Genomic DNA, 20,323 nt, shown 5'->3' with positions numbered 1-20,323 from the left:
TCAGATGGGGCCATTATCCCATCACTCAATCAGACCTGGGTTATTAGAAAAGAATCTGACTTGTCGAGGGACAGTCTCCATTTTAGAATGATTACAGTTGAACTAGGTTGTGATCATATTAGTGATTGAATTGTACAGGTACCAGAATTGATTAAAATGGGAATATAGCAGCATGTGGTATTTATGTCCTCACTACTGAATAATAAATTGATTGATCCGATGAGCACGTTAAAAGAAAACCTCTACAGAATTCACAACCTCGTAATATGGGCACCGCTGGTAAACCCAGATATCACTGTTATAAATCTCATCATCATCAAGAAACTACTCATGAAATAACGCTGGACGGCCAGCTGGTGGCGCCGTCCAAGGAGTATAAATACTCGGGCGTAGGCCCAGCTTTCCAGGGACATTTTGTAAGACAAGAACTAGTGAAGTACAACTAGACCGCCATGTTCTGAAATAAGTTGATTAAAGCCTTGCTTTATACTCAAACCAAGTGCGTAGTGAGTTTTATTACGTCAATTTAATCAACTTGATATTGACTCCACGCTTTGGGTGATTTTGGGAACAGCCAGCTATGACTTGAACCGTAGAAGGGAACTCAGACAAGTAATCGATCCATCATGGAGAAACTACTCAGACCTGCCCGTCTCGACCTGGACCCGAATTCACTTACAGCTGCTAAGGTATGGAATCACTGGTATCGTACCTTTAGCAACTTCCTTGAGAAGTGTGGTGAGAATGTTCCTAATAAGTTACGAATGCTTGCTAATTATGTATCCCCTCATGTGTTTGATTATATCGAAGACTGTGTAGACTATGATGCCGCTATCCAAATACTACAGCAGCTATATGTCAAGCCCCCAAACGACATTTTTGCTCAGCATCTACTGGCCACAACTCGACAACAACCCAGGGAATCACTTGATGAATTCCTTCAGAAACTTCGCAGGCTCAGCAAGGATTGTAATCTTAAAGCTGTTACAGCTGAGCAGTACCAGGAGGAGTTAATTCGTGATTCCTTTATTAATGGGATTGCGTCTCCCTTCATACGTCAGCGTCTGTTGGAGAATAAAACCATCAAGTTACAGGCTGCCTATGACCAGGCATGTTCTCTGGACTTAGCCAAGAGGAATGCAGACACCTATCTTTCACCACGTGCACGGCCTGCTGCTATCACTTTTAGTGACTCCTTCCATAGGCCTTGGGTGGAAGCCCTCACGGATGAAGACTCCAACCTGGCTGATGACAACCCTACCCTAGAAACCTACACTGATGACGACCCCGCCCTAGCAGCATCTTGGCAATCTGGAAGGAAGTGTTTCTTCTGTGGAGGTGCGTTCCATTATAGGAAATTTATTTCCTGCTTGTAACACAACCTGCAATCATTGCAGCAAGAAAGGTTACTTTTCTAAAGTATGCCAGTCAAGAGCCGCTGTTAGTAAGAAAGGCCACTTTTCTAAGGTATACCGGCTGATAGCTCCTGTTAGTTTTGCAGCTACTATCTATAAAACTGCTCCTCCCCCAAGAGCCACTACTAAGGTTACAGCTGCAATCTATGAAACTGCTCCTTCCCCAAGGACCACTACTAAGATTACAGCTGTCAAGGGTAAAACTGCCCCTCATCCCATCACAGCTGTTTTCCCCCAAAGTCTGTCCCATGCAGCCACGAAGGTTTCGGTAAATGGACACATTTTGAGCGCACTAATCGACTCATGCAGCTCTGACAGCTTCATTAGTGAGTGGGCTGTCAGTAAGTTAAAATTGCGTATTTACCCCTCGGACAGGGAAATTGCAATGGCTCTGATGACACTGACCACCAATTCTTCCGGCTTTTGTCTTGTCGACCTTATTCTCAATGGCCGCACTTATTTCTCCACCCGGCTCGGGGTGCTCAAAACCCTATGCAGTGATGTGCTCCTGGGACAGGATTTCCAGAAACAACACAAAAGACTCACTTTCGAGTTTGGAGGGTCAAAGCCGGAGCTTACTATTTCCAAAGTACCATTTTGTGCGTTTCGGCGGCTTCGCTCGACGAGCCCTCCTTGTTTGCCAATCTTTCCCCCCGATGTAAGCCCATCGTCACGAAATCACGACGTTTCAGCCAAGATGATCGATCCTTTATCGAGGCAGAAATCTCTCGCCTTCAAGCTGACGGTATCATTGAGCCATATTCATCTTCCTGGCGGGCTCAAGTCGTCGTTGTTAAAAATCCTCTGAAGCAACACAAGAAACATCTTTGCATCGATTACTCGCAAACTATTAACCAGTATACCGACCTGGATGCATACCCACTACCACGCATCGATGACATGGTCAATAACTTTGCCAACTACAAGGTATTTTCAACTTTTGATTTAAAGAGCGCATATCATCAAGTACCATTAAAGGACTCTGACAAAAATTATACGGCATTTGAGGCCAATGGTCGGCTTTACCAGTTTTGTTGCCTTCCATTTGGGGTCATCAATGGGGTGGCCATCTTTCAATGGGCAATGGATAGCCTAGTCAAACAGGAGAACTTAACGGACACTTTTCCATGTCTGGATAATATCACCACTGCTGGTCATGACCAGAAGGAGCATGATGCCAATCTCCAGAAGTTTTTTGACGTTCTCCGTCGTCGCAACTTAACCTTAAATGAGTCCAAATCTGTGAAATCAGTACCATCAGTCAACATCCTTGGCTACTGGGTGGGCAATGGTGTCATCAAACCGGATCCGGAGCGACTTCGTCCGCTTCAGGAGTTCCCTCCCACTACGAATCTCGGCTCTCTTCGTCGGGCACTCGGCATGTTCGCCTATTATGCGAAATGGATACCCCACTTCTCTGACAAGATCCAGCCCCTGCTTCACGCAAAGTCATTTCCATTGGAGGCAACGGCTATTTCAGCTTTCAACCTCCCTCAAGCGACAACTGGAAAAAGCCACGCTTCGTTCCATTGATGAAAATCTTCCTTTCGTGATCGAGTGCGATGCATCGGATGTGGTGATCTCTGCTACCTTGAATCAAGGTGGTCGACCCGTTGCATTTCTGTCCAGAACTTTGCAGGGTAGCGAGCTCCATTATCCTCCTATCGAGAAGGAGGCTACGGCCATCATCGAAGCAGTACGTAAATGGAGTCATTTTCTCGCTCGTCGCCATTTCACACTTATAACCGATTAGCGCTCCGTGGCCTTTATGCTGGATAACTGGAAATGCACTAAGATCAAGAATAACAAAATACAACTCTGGAGGATGGAATTGTCTGCCTTTGGATACACCATACATTATCGATCTGGCAAAGAGAATGTGGCCCTGGATACCCTCACGTGGGCATTCTGCTCTTCTATGTCAACTTCGACTCTGGCGGATCTTCATACTGACTTATGCCATCCTGGCGTTACCCGTATGTTGCACTTTCTGCGATCTAAAAATCTCCCATTTTCTACGGAAGATGTGAAAAGAACGTGCTCCTCCTGTAGAATTTGTGCGGAATTAAAACCGCAATTCTTCCGTCCATCGGATGGCTCGCTCATACACGCTATGCAGCCTATGCAGCGACTCAGCATTGACTATAAAGGGCCATTGCCTTCCTCAACGCGAAATACCTACTTACTTACTATGGTGGACGAATATTCACGCTTTCCCTTTGCTTTCCCCTGTCCCAATATGCTTACTTCCACAGTGATCAAATGCCTTGATCAAGTCTTTTCCCTTTGCGGTACAGCCAATTTCACCCACTCTGATCTGGGTCCCTCCTTCATGTCAAGCGAACTCAAAACTTATCTCTCCCAACGGGGAATCGCCACAAGTAAAATGACACCGTGCCATCCCATTGGTAACGGACAGGTTGAGAGATACAACACTATCATTTGGAATGCTGTTCATCTTTCGCTGAGGTCATGCAACCTACCAGACCAGCAGTGGGAAACTATGCTCCCTGATGTGTTGCATTCCATCAGGTCTCTCCTTTCTATGTCCACCAATATCACACCTCACTAGCGATTCTTCAACTTCCAGCGTTGCTCCACCCATGGGACATCCCTACCATCATGGTTGGCAGCTCCCGGCCCCGTGCTGCTCTGAAGATTCGTCTGATTGTCTAAAAATGATCCTCTTGTCGACGAGGTAGAACTCACGGACGTCAATCCCACGTACGCCCACGTGCGGTACCCTGATGGCCAGGAGTCCACCGTTTCGCTCCGGAACCTGGCTCCCTGTCCAGCTGGTTCCGCGGACCCAACTGATAGAGGGACCCACGGTGATGATGCCGACACTCTGCGCTCCCCCGAATATGACGCCCTACCTGGGACATCGAGAGATCTGCCAGCTGCCCCACCAGATCCACTCGGGGAGCCGAGCGCTCCCCGTGGGATGGCCAGCCGAGGCTAGTCAATCCCCGGCTATCAAACAGGATGAAGCCAGTTCTGCGCCTGTGGGGACCTGCACCCAGAGTCACGATCTCCCCGGCCTCCCTCGGGTCGATCAGAGCAACACGGGCCCTGTTGATCCACCGGTATGGATCAAGCAGCCCAGGGACCAAGACACGGTCCGGGGAGACGTGCCTTCTAGCCATAAACAAAAATCTAAAAGACTGCGGCTATTCGTGGTCCACCTAATCCGTTAAGAGGAAGTCGTTGGACTTCCAAGTCTTTTAGGCAGGAAGAATGTTATAAATCTCATCATCATCAAAAAATTACTCATGAAATAACACTGGACGGCCAGCTGGTGTCGCTGTCCAAGGAGTATAAATACTCGGGCGTGGGCCCAGCTTTCCAGGGACATTTTGTAAGACAGGAACTAGTGAAGTACAACTAGACCTCCATGTTCTGAAACAAGTTGATTAAAGCCTTGCTTTATACTCAAACCAAGTGCGTAGTGAGTTTTATTACGTCAATCACTATTGATGTTCTGACATTGCCAGGGTAGAGGTTGGCACAGTATTGCTCAAGAGGAGCGTTCTTACAAACTACAGTAAAAAAGTAAATGTTATCAACAGTTCAAATATTTAAAAAAATGAAACAATCAATACAAATTATAATTAACTTTGAAATTCCACCCCCCAAAGGTTTTTTTAAAATTCTTGCGATATTTGTGTTTAAACCGTAAATATTGATTATAAATTTACAGGAAACAATCTGTTTGCAAAGAGAGTGAATGAACCCAACTTGTAAGGGAGTTAACACCAATAGCCATTGACATTATTCGAGGGCTTCAGCCAGCTTATTATTACATTGGCTGAACTCCAGTGCTGAGGACAATAGCCCCTTTCAGCCAGTTACCCCTAGATGATGATGTCACTCAGAGAGGCTGGCGTGAGAAATTGAAAGTGGTTGGGGCAGATTACAACTTGCATTTATATAGCGCCTTTAATGTTGATAAACGTCCCAAGGAGCTTCACAGGAGCGTAATCAAACAAAAATTGACACCGAGCCAAAGAAGGAGATATTAGGAGGGGTGACTAAAAGCTTGGTCAAAGAGGTGGGTTTGAAGGAGGGTGTTAAAGGAGGGGAGAGAGACAAAGAGGTTTAGGGAAGGAATCCCCGAGCTTAGGGCCTAAGCAGCTGAAGGCACCACCGCCAAGATTAGTGGGAGTTTTAGGCTGCATTCTCATACCACCTGTACTATCGCAGTGACGTCGTTTATGCATCACAGCAAACTGAAGACGGTGTGTAAACAGTAACACTGAGGTGGCAGCCTTTAGCACCTTATGGCTTGAGACCCGGTCTACTGATCACAGGTTCAAGTGTGAACAAGGCCTTCTGCCTTTTGGGTTCCAATTGGCAAAAAGCACAGCTGGAAAGTTGCCAGCAAGTGAGGGAAAAAATTGGAAATCTTTGCAATAACGTTAGCAGTCTTCATGGCCATTTAAACTCAGCAAGTAAGATTGGGTCTTGGAGGAGCCAGCAAAAACCTGCTCTCCCTCTCCAAATCTGAGGCACATCCAGGAGTGATTCCCTCTCATTTCATTTTCTACAGCTGGAATCCACAAAACTGTACATAAGAACATAAGAAATTGGAGCAGGAGTAGACTATTTGACCCTTTGAGCCTGCTCCGCCATTCAATGAGATCATGGCTGATCTTCTACCTCAACTCCACCTTCCTGCACTATCCCCATATCCCTTGATTCCCTTAATATTCAAAAAATCTATTGATCTCTGTCTTGAATAGACTCAATGACTGAGCATCAACAGCTCTCTGGGGTAGAGAATTCCAAAGATTCACCACCCTCTGAGTGAAGAAATTTCTCCTCATCTCAGTCCTAAATGGCCGACCCCTTATCCTGAGGCTGTGACCCCTGGTTCTAGACTCCCCAGCCAGGGGAAACTTCCTCCCGGCATCTACCCTGTCAAGCCCTTTAAGTATTTTATGTGTTTCAATGAGATCACCTCTCATTCTTCTAAACTCTAGGGAATATAGGCCTAGTCTACACAATCACTCCTCATAGGACAATCCCCCTATCCCAGGAAGCAGTCTGGTGAACCTTCGTTTTACTCCCTCTAAGACAAGTATACCCTTCCTTAGGTAAGGAGACCAAAACTGTACACAGTACTCCAGGTGTGGTCTCACCAAGGCCCTATATAATTGTAATAAGACTTCTTTACTCTTATACTACAATCCCTTTGTAATAAAGGCTAACATACATTTGCTTTCCTAATTGCTTGCTGTATCTGCACGTTAATTTTCTGTGATTCATCTACAAGGACACCCAGGTCCCTCTGAACACCAACATTTCCCAATGTCTCACCATATCAAAGTGGATAACTTCACACTTCTCCACATTATATTCCATCTGCCATGTTCTTCTCCACTCACTTAACCTGTCTATATCCCTTTGCAGACTCATTGGGCTGGATTTTGCCATTGGGGCGGGCTGGGGGCGTGTCAGTTGGTTTTCAAGTCAGGAAACCGACTCCGATGTGAAGTGGGGAAAAAAGTGCGATTTTGCACTAATTGGGCACTTGATTTCCAGCGTGTGGAAACCCTTGGCCCAATGAGCCTTTTCATCCAGAAAGTCGCCTCCGATGACATCATCAATGCTGCTGGATTTAAGGCCTGCAAGCAGCCTTGCTTCTTCTGGAGACTGGAAACTTGATGCCCATTGTTGTGATCATTTCATTCAGCAACTATGCCCAGCAGTAGGCCAAAGTGTGCTCCATGGTTTGATGATGCCACCCTGCAAGCGCTGGTGGAGGGAGCAAGATCAAATAAGGAGGTGCTCTTCCCTTCCTCAGGGAAGAAAAAGCCTCCTCAGCAGACTAAAGCTGTGTGGATGTAAGTGGCCCAGGAGGTCAACTCAATGTCTATGTGCCACAGAATCTGGCTGCAGTGCAGGAAGAGGTTTCATGACCTTCTGTGCACAGGAAAAGTGAGTATGACTTTCCCATCACCCTCAATCTGATCCCCATCGCCTCTCCTCACCAGCACTCAGTTTTGCCAACCTATTCCTCCACATCCCACTTGACACTGACATCCCTGTACCCTTACCCATTCCCTCTCTCTGTATGTTGACATTCACTTAACTATTTGACTATGCAGCCCTCACACTCCCTATCGCTGTGATGCTATGAAAACAACTTACAATACACAGGGAGGGCCCTTAGTCTTGCAACCTCACTCCATCTTTGTGTCCTTCTAAGCATCTATGCTATGGATTCTCTACACTCACTCCTTCATTCTCACTCAAATTCCACTTGTCTCCCTCATTGCAGGAAAAGAGAGCCCACAATAAGAAGGAAAGAGCGAGGACAGGAGGAGGGCCATCCTCAGTAGCCCAGCTCACCATCCCGGAGGAGGCGGCCCAGGAAATTGCTGGTGTCGAGGAAGATTCGCAAGTGGGGGATGGACAGACGGGCGCATCACAGCAAGCTGGTGACAGAATAGTTTGGCATCTCTCTCATTGACATTGCATGAGTAACTGATAATGATTCTGATGCTCTAACAGATTGAGTTATGATCTTCTGCACAATTCAATGTGCATGCAAACTTTACCTCACATCTCCAACTCTTTCCTTTACTCCCCCACAGGACCATCGCCAGCCCCCGTCCCCACTGTCCAGGAGGAACAGCCTGAGCTTCAAGACTCCTCAGAGGAAGCTGCAACCTTTGAAGGCATTGCATCAGCAGAATTCAGCGCACCCAGCACCAGCGCAGACACTCACACCTCGGTGGGACCATCGTGAGATAGAGTAGTATTGTCACCTGGAGTATCACAGTTCACAAGTGAGCATCAGCAGATGGTGGAGGCAGGGACAGCAGTGGAGAATCCTTGTCGGAGGGCGCAGGACTCTGCCAGCTCGGCTCAGCTGCATGTCGACCCTGTGCCTCCGGGTCATCCAGAAGAGGAGTGGTGCTGGAACTCCAGGAACAGCTGCAGGAGTCTCTGGCAGGTTTTGTCTCCAGGGCTGCTGCGAGTGTGGAACGAATGGAGGAGTCCATCGCTAACATGAGCAGAGCATTTGTGGAGGTGTTGGCGCATGAACGCATCACCACGGAAAGGATGGCAACCTCCGTGGAAAGGATGGCTCCCGTAGAGGAAAGGATGGCCACGGCCATGTAGGAGCTTAGTCGCCAGGGTCGTGAAAACATGGTCATTTTTCAGAATAGACTGACTTCCCTTGAGGAGCGATGGTCAGCTACTGAGCATAGAAACCAGACCTTGATGGAAGTCCTCGGGAGTAGGACTTCCAGTGCAGAAACGGGTCTTCATGGCCCCCTTGAAGTGCAGAAAAGTGCTGTCCAGCCACTTGCTAGCTCTGAAGTGGGGCTGACCAATGAGAGGGATGTTGGTGGCTGATGTGCCAAATAACTGCCCGAATCCGAAGTTAAAGCGTAAGACTGAAGCCTTTTATTCAATAAGAATCATGGCAGAGTTAACAGAGTCCATCATCGACCGAGCCCTTGGTAGAACATACCAGAAGAGGGGCGGGGCCAGGGAGGAGCATTAGTGGTACCCCCTAGTGGAACATTCCAGACATTACAAGTGCAAGTACAAATATCAGAACACAGTTATTTCATCACATTCACCCCCTGCTATAGATTCAGTCTGTCAGGTGGTCTGATAATCCTCTGGGAACGACGTAACTCTTGCTGAGGCTCCTCCTGGAGTACTAACTCCAGTTCACTCGAATTCCCAGAATCATCAGTATTTTCCACACTGAGGGGTTGTGTCTCTGAAGGTCCAATACCATGATTGAAAACTCTACTCTCAGAGTCGAACTCTTTTCGAGCTCCAGCAGGTGCAAGATCTTTAATAGAGACCGTATCCTCTCGCCCATCCGAATATTGAATATACGCATACTGGGGATTAGCATGGAGGAGTTGTACTTCCTCCACCAGTGGATCAGTCTTGTGGCCTCTCACATGTCTGCGCAACAACACAGGGCCCGTGGTCGTCAACCATGTGGGTAACGATACTCCATTAGTAGCTTTTCTTGGAAAACTAAACATCCTTTCATGAGGGGTGGCATTCGTTGCTGTACACAAAAGAGACCTTATGGAATGCAGCACGTCTGGCAGGACATCCTGCCAGCGAGAGGTCGACAGGCCTCGTGACTTCAGAGACAGTACGATAGCCTTCCACACTGTCGCATTTTCTTTCTCGACCTGCCCATTACCACGAGGGTTATAGCTGGTAGTTCTACTCGTTGCAATCCCCTTCGATAGCAAAAACTGTCGTAATTCTTCGCTCATAAAGGAAGAACCCCTATCACTATGTATATAGTTAGGCATGCCGAACAAGGAAAACAGTTGGCAGAGGCATTTAATTACAACAGCACTAGTCACATCCGGACAGGGGATAACAAAAGGGAACCGAGAGTACTCGTCTATAATATTAAGAAAATAGACATTACGATTGCTCAATGGAAGGGGACCTTTAAAATCGAGACTCAAACGCTCAAATGGTCGAGTTGCTTTAATAAGATGAGCTGGCTCGGATGGCTTATAGAAGCGGGGTTTGCATTCAGCACAAACATGACAGGTTCTGGTCATTGTCTGGACCTCCTCAATAGAGTAGGGTAGATTGTGGGACTTAATGAAGTGGTTCATTCTGGTAACACTAGGGTGGCAGAGTGCGTCGTGGAGACTTTGAAGCTTATCTGTACCTAGACTAGCACATACTCCTCGTGACAAAGCATCCGATGGCTCATTAAATACTCCAGGCCTGTACTGAATATCATAGTCATATGTTGACAGTTCTATTCGCCATCTTAAAATCTTATCATTTTTGATCTTGCCTCTCTGTTTAGTGTTGAACATAAAGGCCACAGATCGCTGGTCAGTAATGAGCGTAAAACGTTGGCCAGCGAGATAATGTCTCCAATACCTGACTGCTTCAATAATTGCCTGTGCCTCCTTTTCCACTGAAGAATGTCGAACTTCTGGTCCTTGCAATGTACGAGAGAAGAAGGCTACTGGTCTACCAGCTTGGTTAAGAGTTGCTGCCAACGCAAAATCAGATGCATCACTTTCCACTTGAAATGGGATCTTCTCATCCACGGCACATACCACTGCCTTTTCAATGTCCCGTTTGATATTAAGGAAAGCCTCCTGAGCTTCCGCCGATAGCGGAAAAGACGTCTACTTAATAAGAGTTCGGACTTTATCTGAGTAGCTAGCCACCCACTGGGCATAGTACGAGAAGAATCCCAGACACCTTCTTAAGGCTTTTACAGTGTGAGGTAAAGGTAATTCCTTAAGTGGGCGTAATCTTTCAGGGTCTGGCCCGATTACCCCATTCTCCACAACGCAACCAAGAATACACAAACGTGTAGTATTGAAGGTACACTTGTTTTCGTTGTAGGTCAGGTTTAACCTCTTTGCAGTCTCTAGGAACTTCGCGAGATTTTGATCATGCTCCCGTTGGTCACGCCCACAGATGGTAACATTGTCCAGGTACGGGAATGTTGCTTCCAACGCGTATTCATCCACCATACGATCCATCTCCCGTTGGAAGACGGATACCCCATTCGTCACTCCAAAGGGCACCCGAAGGAATTGGAACAGGCGCCCATTAGCTTCGAAGGCCGTATAAGGTCGGTCTTCTATTTTGATGGGGAGTTGATGGTAGGCAGACTTTAAATCAATGGTGGAAAACACGCGGTACTGAGCTATCTGGTTCACCACCTCAGAAATACGAGGCAAAGGATAGGCGTCTAATTGGGTATACAAGTTTATAGTCTGGCTATAATCGACCACAAGTCTTTTCTTCTCATTAGTTTTAATCACCACCACCTGGGCACGCCACGGGCTACCACTGTGTTCGATGATTCCCTCCCGTTGAAGCCTTTCCACTTCCTCTTTTATAAATGTTTTATCTTCTGAACTATACCATCGACTCTTAGTCGCTATAGGTCTACAATTAGGAGCAAGATTCGCAAACAAAGAAGGCGGGCTTACGTTTAAAGTAGAAAGGCCGCAGACTGTGAGCGGAGGCTGGGATCCACCATACTTAAGGGTAACGCTCTCATGCTGACACTGGAAGTCCAAGCCTAATATTAAGTTCACACACAACTGAGGTAATATGAGGAGTTTAAAATCCTTATACTCCGTATCCTTAACGGTCAATGTGACTTTACAATATCCAGTTACCTCCGAAGTAAGGGATTTGGACGCCATCACAATTTCACTTCAAGTAGGATACACCTTCAATGAACAGGAGTTAACAAGGTTGGGGTGTATAAAACTTTCAGTACTGCCACAGTCTATCAAACACCCAGTAGGACGACCATTAATCTTAATGTCCATCATAGATTTTGACAAGGAACACGGTATGGTCTGGTCAACCGTAGCCGAGGCTAGAGTAAAACGATAGGCGGCAGCAGAGAAGACATCGGGTACAGGATTACCCTTACACACTTTACTAAAATGTCCCCGTTTCTTACATTTAAAACAGGTAGCCCCTCTGGCTGGGCAACTTTGCCTGGGGTGTTTAGATTGGCCACAAAAATAACACTTAGACCCATGGGGCACAGCCGCAACAATAGGATTAAGTGGGGGCTCCATTGGTGTTATGGATGCCTCCATACTCGGAACACACGAGGCTGAGAGAGATGCATGGGCTGATGCATACACTTCTGAATTCTTCTGGGCTACATCTAACGATCGAGCAGCAGCGACAACCGTTTTTAAAACTAACGAGTCGTTCTCGAGGAGTCTCTGTCTAATATAATTAGATCGGAGGCCAGATATGAAAGAATCGCGGATGGCTTCTTCCTGATACACTATGGCAGAGACAGCCTTGTAGTTGCAACCCTTAGCCAAAGCCTTAAGGTCCTGCAGGAAATCGTCCAGAGATTCCTCGGGTAATTGCCTGCGAGTAGACAGGAGATACCTGGCGTATACTTCATTAACCGGCTTAAGGTACTGGGCTTTAAGAGCTGCGAGGGCCTCTTCATATGTAGTAATATCTTCAATTATAGAGTAAGTTTGATGACTTACCAAGTTGGTTAGAAGACCCAACTTGTTAACCGTCGGATCGGTCGATGATGCGATGAAGTGTTCAAAACATCGGAGCCAATGCGTAAATTTCTTCGAAGCATCTGCCGAATGGGGATCGATATCCAGATGCTCTGGTTTCAAAAATCGATCCATCTTACAAAAGTAGTTATTTAATAAAATTGATGTGCCAAATAACTGCCCGAATCCGAAGTTAAAGCTTAAGACTGAAGCCTTTTATTAAATAAGAATCATGGCAGAGTTAACAGAGTCCATCATCGACCGAGCCCTTGGTAGAACATACCAGAAGAGCGGCGGGGCCAGGGAGGAGCGTTAGTGGTTCCCCCTAGTGGAACATTCCAGACATTACAAGTGCAAGTACAAATATCAGAACACAGTTATTTCATCACAGTGGCAGACAACAAGGAAGTGGGAGCTCCTCTCCAAGCGCTCATATGACCATGCCACTGCAAAGCCCTTGGTCGGAGCCCCACCACTGTCCCCACCCAACTGAGATCGGCGTCTCAACCCCTGCACAGCCGCAGGAGCAGCAGACTGTTGCCGAGCCATCACAGGCTCGCAAGCCCAGAGGATGCCCGCCAAAGGTGTCGAGGCAGGAGTAGCAAGAAAGTGAGCAAGGGGCCTCCACATCTGCTGAAGCCACAGGGGAAGCAACATGTAGGAGCATGCGTAAGAGGAAGATAATGCACAAGTAATCACAAGAGTAGTCAATTGGGTGTAATGTTGTGTTTATTTTTGAAATGCCATCAGTTGCTTGTTGTGATAAAAAATTCTGCTGGTAAACTGTTGAAGCTGTGGCCTGTGTCATTTTGCAACTGGGACTTCCACACTGAGGGCTTAGCGCGACCAGCAATTGTCAGTATGGTGGTCAGAGTGATAGGAATCCGCAGGTTCTTGGCCACTGTCGATGCTCTGGTAAGAAGCTACGAGGCAAAAGTGCTTGATTGGCTAGGTTAAGCAAATCTGGCCAAGATGAGTGCGTGCCTTGCATCCCGGCCAGCAATGTGCTCGCATGCTGCTGGCGCTGGTTGATGCGCCTCTGCAAGCTGGTCGTTGTCACTCTCCTCCTCCTCCTCCTCAACTGAGGAGGCCATGTGATGAGCCACTTGTTCCTCAGGCATCTGCAAGCCACGATGCTGTGCCATGTTGTGACGTGCACAGCAGACCACGACCATTCTGGAGACCCTGGCTGCTGAGTACTGCAGGGCTCCACTTGATCTATCAAGGCATCTGAAGCGCATCTTCAGCAAGCCGATGGTTTGCTCGATTATGGATCTGGTGGAAATGTGGCTGGAGTTGTAGCGCTCCTCAGCTTCGTTGGATGGGCTCCTCAACGGCATCATTAGCCGCGTCTTCAGGGGATAGCCCTTGTCTCCAAGTAACCATCCGTTAAGTTGGTCTGGCGGACGGAAGAGTGGAGGCACACTAGAGTGGCGCAGGATGAAGGAATCATGGCAACTGCCAGGGTACTTGGTGCAAACATGCAAAATTTCCTTCTTGAGGTCACACACCAGCTGTATGTTGAGGGAGTGAAAGCCGTTCCGGTTGACAAAAATACCTGGATTGTGATGGGGTGCCTTAAGGGCCACACGTGTACAGTCAACAATGCCCTGCACCCTTGGAAAGCCTACCAGATTGTCAAACCCAATCGCATGCGCAGTTACACTGGCTTGATCCTTGGAGAAATTGATGTAAATGTGCGCAATGGCAAAGAGGGCATCGGTTACCTGTGTGATGCAAGTGTGTGCGGCCGCCTGGGAGATGCCGCTGATGTCTGCTGCTGATCCCTGGAATGAGCCTGAAGCAAAAAAGTTGAGTGCGGTGGTGACTTTGACGGCCACTAGTAAGGGGTGTCCACCTGCTCCTCTGGGCTCCAGCTCTTGCTGCAGCATTGTGCAGATGTCACCTATTACCTCTCGCGAAAGTCGGAGCCTCCTTTGGCACTGCTGCTCAGTCATGTTGAGGTAGCTGATCCTCTGTCTGTAGACCCTGTTTTGGGGGTATCTCCTGCGCCAACGTGCTTCCATGCGCTGGAGCCTTCTGGCCTGTGCAGCTTCAGGTGGGTGAGCAGCAGCTTGGAGCTCCTGCTGTTGCTCCTGCAGTTGGTGCTGCTGTTGTTCAGGGTTCTGCTGCTGCTGCGGCTGGTCTTCATCCGAATCTGATGTCCAGGAGGAAAGGAAATAAATGGTTCCCATTCTTCTTCACCATATTCAATTAGAGGGTGAGAAGGTTGGATCTCAAACAAGCGTGCTAAGCTTGAATAAAGGAGACTATGAAGGTATGAGAGCGGAATTGAGTAGAGTGGATTGGGAAAATAGATTAAAGGGTAAGACGATACATGATCAGTGGTGTACATTTAAGGAGTTATTTTACAACTTCCAAAAAATATATATTCCACTGAGAAGAAAAAGGTGTAAAAGAAAAGACAGCCATCCGTGGCTAAGTAAAGAAATTAAGGATAGTGTTCGACTAAAAACAAGGGCATATAAGGTAGCCAAATCTAGTGGGAGGATAGAGGATTGGGAAAACTTTAAAAGACAGCAAAAAATAACAAAAAGATTGATTAAGAAAGGGAAGATAGATTATGAAAGTAAATTAGCAAAAAATATAAAAACAGAGAGTAAGAGTTTTTATAGTTATATAAAAAGAAAAAGGGTGGCTAAAGTAAATGTTGGTCCCTTAGAGGATGAGACCGGGAAATTAATGGTGGGAAATATGGAGATGGCAAAAACACTGAATGAATATTTTGTATCAGTCTTTACAGTAGAGGACACTAAGAATATCCCAACACTGGACAAACAGGGGGCTATAGGGGGGGAGGAGCTAAACACGATCAAAATCACTAAGGAAGTGGTACTCGGTAAAATAATGGGACTCAAGGCGGATAAATCACCTGGACCTGATGGTTTACATCCTAGGGTCTTGAGGGAAGTGGCGGTAGGGATTGTGGATGCATTGGTAATAATTTTCCAAAACTCCCTGGACTCAGCAAAGGTCCCGGCAGACTGGAAAACTGCTAATGTAACACCCTTATTTAAAAAGGGCAGTAGACAGAAGGCTGGAAACTATAGACCGGTTAGCCTAACATCTGTGGTAGGTAAAATTTTGGAGTCCATTATTAAGGAGACAGTAACAGGACATTTGGATAATCATAATTTAATAGGACAAAGTCAGCATGGTTTTATGAAGGGGAAGTCATGTTTGACAAATTTGCTGGAGTTCTTTGAGGAAGTAACATATAGGGTGGATAAAGGGGAACCAGTGGACGTAGTGTATTTAGACTTCCAAAAGGCATTTGACAAGGTGCCACACAAAAGATTATTGCTTAAGATATAAAATCACGGGATTGGGGGTAATATTCTGGCATGGATAGAGGATTGGCTATCTAACAGAAGGCAGAGAGTTGGGATAAATGGTTCATTCTCAGACTGGCAATCAGTAACTAGTGGTTTTCCACAGGGGTCAGTGCTGGGTCCCCAACTCTTTACAATCTATATTAACGATTTGGAGGAGGGGACCGAGTGTAACATATCAAAGTTTGCAGATTATACTAAGATGGGAGGGAAAGTAATGAGTGAGGAGGACATAAAAAACCTGCAAGGGGACATAGACAGGCTAAGTAAGTGGGCAGATATTTGGCAGATGGAATACAATACTGGAAAGTGTGAGGTTATGCACTTTGGCAGGAAAAATCGTAGAGCAAGTTATTATCTTAATGGCAAGAAACTGGAAAGTACTGAAGTACAAAGGGATCTGGGGGTCCTGGTGCACGAAACTCAAAAGGTTAGTATGCAGGTGCAGCAAGTGATTAAGAAGGCCAATGGAATGTTGGCTTTCATTGCTAGGGGGATAGAATATAAAAATAGGGAGGTATTGCTTCAGTTGTACAAGGTATTGGTGAGACCGCACCTGGAATACTGCATACAGTTTTGGTGTCCATACTTAAGAAAAGACATACTTGCTCTCGAGTCAGTAGAAAGAAGGTTCACTCGGTTAATCCCGGGGATGAGGGGATGGACATATGAGGAGAGGTTGAGTAGATTGGGACTCTACTCATTGGAGTTCAGAAGAATGAGAGGCGATCTTATTGAAACATATAAGATTGTGAAGGGGTTGGATCGGGTGGATGTGGGGAGGATGTTCCCGATGATGGGTGAAACTAGAACTAGGGGGCATAGTCTTAGAATAAGGGGCTGCTCTTTCAAAACTGAGATGAGGAGGAACTACTTCACTCAGAGGGTGGTAGGTCCACGGAATATGCTGCTCCAAAAGGCTGTAGAAGCCACATCATTACATAAATTAAAACAGAAATAGACAGTTTCCTAGAAGGAAAGGGAATTAAGGGTTACGGGGAGCGGGCAGGAATTTGGACATGAGTCTAGGTTCGGATCGGACATGGCCCTGTGGGTAGCGGAGTGGGCCCAGGGGCCATGTAGCCTGATCCTGCTCCTATTTCATGTGTCTAATTCTGTTAGATTCAGGAGATGGTTCTGTGATAGTAGATTGGCGGTTAGGATCGGATCAGCCATGATCTTATTGAATGGCGGAGCAGGCTCGAGGGGCCGATTGGCCTACTCCTGCTCCTATTTCTTATGTTCTTATGTTCTTGGGGAAGTGCTCATTCAAGGTGGGGAGAGGGGTTTCCCAGGAGGTCACACTGGAGATGGGTGTCAGGCTCCAAACTTCCACAACAATGAGTAGGCCTGCTAAAAGCTCCCCCAGAGCTGAGACAACAAAGTTCTGCCACCTGCAAATGAAGATTGCTGAAAACTCCTTTTTAAGTGTGGAGCTGCAGCTGGTAGTAAGCAATCCACTTGTGATGCCGCCAGGATTCACTGGCGTTTTCCAGAGGAGGTGTGCAGCACGTGGGAATAGTGTTAAAATCAGAAAGGCCTCTCAAAATGGAGGCGGGATGGAAATGGGGTTAGAAATCACGCATGTGGGAAAATTGCTTGGAGGCGGGATGGAGGCGGGATTGGGCCCGCCCGCCAATTTTTTGCGATTTTACCACCTCAGACGCCTCCAATCCCGCCTCCTCGGGCCTGGCAAAATCGAGCCCATTGCGTCCTCCTTACGACTTACTTTCCCACCAGGCATCTACCTGAGCCGTATCTGACTCGGGAACATGGGATGCTAGCACTGGATGAGAAAAGCATTCTCCAGCATACCTTGAGAAGATCAGATATTTCGCCAAAAGAAAATTAATTCTAATGGTTTTCCTCTATTATGTTCAATAATGATTGGAAATGAAGGTGCAGCATGCGGTTGGCTTTCAATTTTCGTCATGTTAAAAATCAAATCACATAAATTTTAAATAATGGTCCTGTGCACATTGCACTGTTTCTGAAAATGCAACAATAATGATGTGTGAAAATTGATCAGTAATTGTAGTGTGCTGTGAATATTAATGGTGTTCTTAGTAACTCCCTGGAAAATCTAGCCAATCTCATAAGTGCCATTTTTGTTTTTAATATGCTCATTGGATACAGAATGAAAATGTTTTCTATTCACCAACACTATTATTCTCACTTAAATGAGCACAAGTATTAAATTAATCCACGGCTGTATTTTCACTGCAAGTGTGGAGTTGGTTTGAAGCAATTTGTGCTTTGAATTGATACTAAACTGGCAGTGTAGGTCTGGGGTCATGGCCCAGCCTGACTCTGGGGCAAAACAAAGTGAGACTCCCTGGAGGGAGCAGTCTCACATGCAGTATAAATCCAGCGCCGTGTCAAACCTGGTTTACAAAATGCTCAGGCCTTCCTTGGATCTCCTGGGAACTTTTTAAACCGACCTAACCTCAATTTAAAAGTTTAAAGGCAGGTATTTTCCTCTCTCAGCTCTCCAAACATTGACATTTTAAACTGTTGGGAGAAAGCTCTGTGCATGGTTTATCCAGGTGTGTGTGTGTGTGTGTGTGTGTGTAACTTTCTCCGGGGCAGCATGGTTAGAGGTCCAGCTAGGCAGGAGCCAAGCAGTGACAATGGAGTTGTGCCGGGCTGAAACCCGAACTGCAGCTGTCAGTCCCAGACCAGAAACTGCAGTGTAAATGCAACCTTAGTAACACTGCACCATGATAATTGCTAAAGTGTTTAATAACATTTCTTTAAATTGGAGCTGTCAATAGCTTGTCAACAGACTGTATCACAGTTGACTGATTACAATATAAAGGTATGGCATTTGTAATTTTTGATTTAATCTATTTCTGCATGTCCTTAATATGTACAGCAAAGCAAACGACCTTTTAACAAAGTGATTTATAATGTGCTTCCATATTATCTTTGTAAACTTGAAAGGCCTGATGTTATATAGGACCATGTAAGAGGAGAGCCCCTTTAGTTTTTAAAAATTCAATAATATGTCTGTATTTTAAGCACAATAAGAGAAAACAGAAAATGCTGGAAACACCAAACAGCTCAGATAGCACCCGTGGAGAGAACGGACAGGTTAACCTTTCATCAGAACTGGAACAAAAAAATAGGCCTAGAAATTGGTTTGTGCTGGCCTGCCAGCATGAGCTGGGGGCAAAGAAGAAATATGCTTGAGGTGCACCCGATATTGGGCCTTGGGCCTCATTTACAGGAGGCTGGAGAGCTGCAGACACCTGCTGGCTGTCCCCGGGCAGCTTGCCAGTAAAGATGATTTCAATTTTGGGCCACTGTGCCACCGGCAACAGCCCTCAGGCAAGACCTGGAAGAGAAGGGGAGGGGTACGATCAGCAGGAGGGGAGCGATCAGGAGGGATTGGAGTGATCGGGAGGAGGAGAGCGATCAGGAGTGATTGGAGTGATCGGGAGGAGGGGAGCAATCAGGAGGGAGGGAAGTGATCGGGAGGAAGGGGAATGATCAGGAAGAAGGGGAGTGATCAGGAGAATGAGGAGCGGTCAAGAGGGATGGGAGTGATCGGGAGGGATGGGAGTGATCGGGAGAATGAGGAGCGATCAGGAGGGATGGGAGTGATCGGGAGGTAGGGGAGTGATCAGGAAGGAGGGGAGCGGTTGGGATGGAGGGGGAGCGATTGGGAGGGAGTGGAGTGACCAGGAGGGAGTGGAGTGATCGGGATTGAGGGGAGCAATTGGGCCAGAGGAGGACAATCGGGATGGATGGGAGTGATCGTGAGGGAGGGGAGTGATTGTGAGGGAGGGGAGTGATCAGGAAGGAGGGGAGTGATCAGAGGGATGGGAGCGATCGGGCCGGAGGAGAGCGATCGAGAGGGATGGGATTGATCGGCAGGGAGGCGAGCGATTGGGCTGGAGGAGGGCGATTGGGAGTGATCAGGATGGAGGGGAGTGATCGAGAGGTAGGGGAGTGATCGGGAGGGAGGGGAGCGATTGGGATGGAGGGGGAGCGATTGGGAGGGAGTGGAGTGACCAGGAGGGAGTGGAGTGATCGGGATTGAGGGGAGCAATTGGGCCAGAGGAGGACAATCGGGATGGATGGGAGTGATCGTGAGGGAGGGGAGTGATTGTGAGGGAGGGGAGTGATCAGGAAGGAGGGGAGTGATCAGAGGAATGGGAGCGATCGGGCCGGAGGAGAGCGATCGAGAGGGATGGGATTGATCGGCAGGGAGGCGAGCGATTGGGCTGGAGGAGGGCGATTGGGAGTGATCAGGATGGAGGGGAGTGATCGGGAGAGATGGGAGTGATCGGGAGGGAGGGGAGCGATTGGGAGGGAGGGGTGTGATCGGGAAAGAGGATGGTGATTAGGTGGGGGCTGAGCAGGGGCCGGCCTGACAGTGGTCTTCGGCACTTCAGTAAAGCACTCCTGTTCTTCCCAGCTCCCTATTCAGGTAGGTATATTTAGATAAACTCACCTTTTTGGTGTTGACCTCTAGCGGTCCCTTCAGGCTGCATGGAGACCACGGTTTCCTGAATGCCGG

The sequence above is a fragment of the Somniosus microcephalus genome, chromosome 8 (genome assembly GCF_052327205.1).
Source record: "Somniosus microcephalus isolate GS21.2 chromosome 8, FLI_Smic_1.0, whole genome shotgun sequence".
In the NCBI taxonomy this organism is placed as follows: Eukaryota; Metazoa; Chordata; class Chondrichthyes; order Squaliformes; family Somniosidae; genus Somniosus; species Somniosus microcephalus.
Note: the sequence above shows the minus strand (reverse complement) of the source record.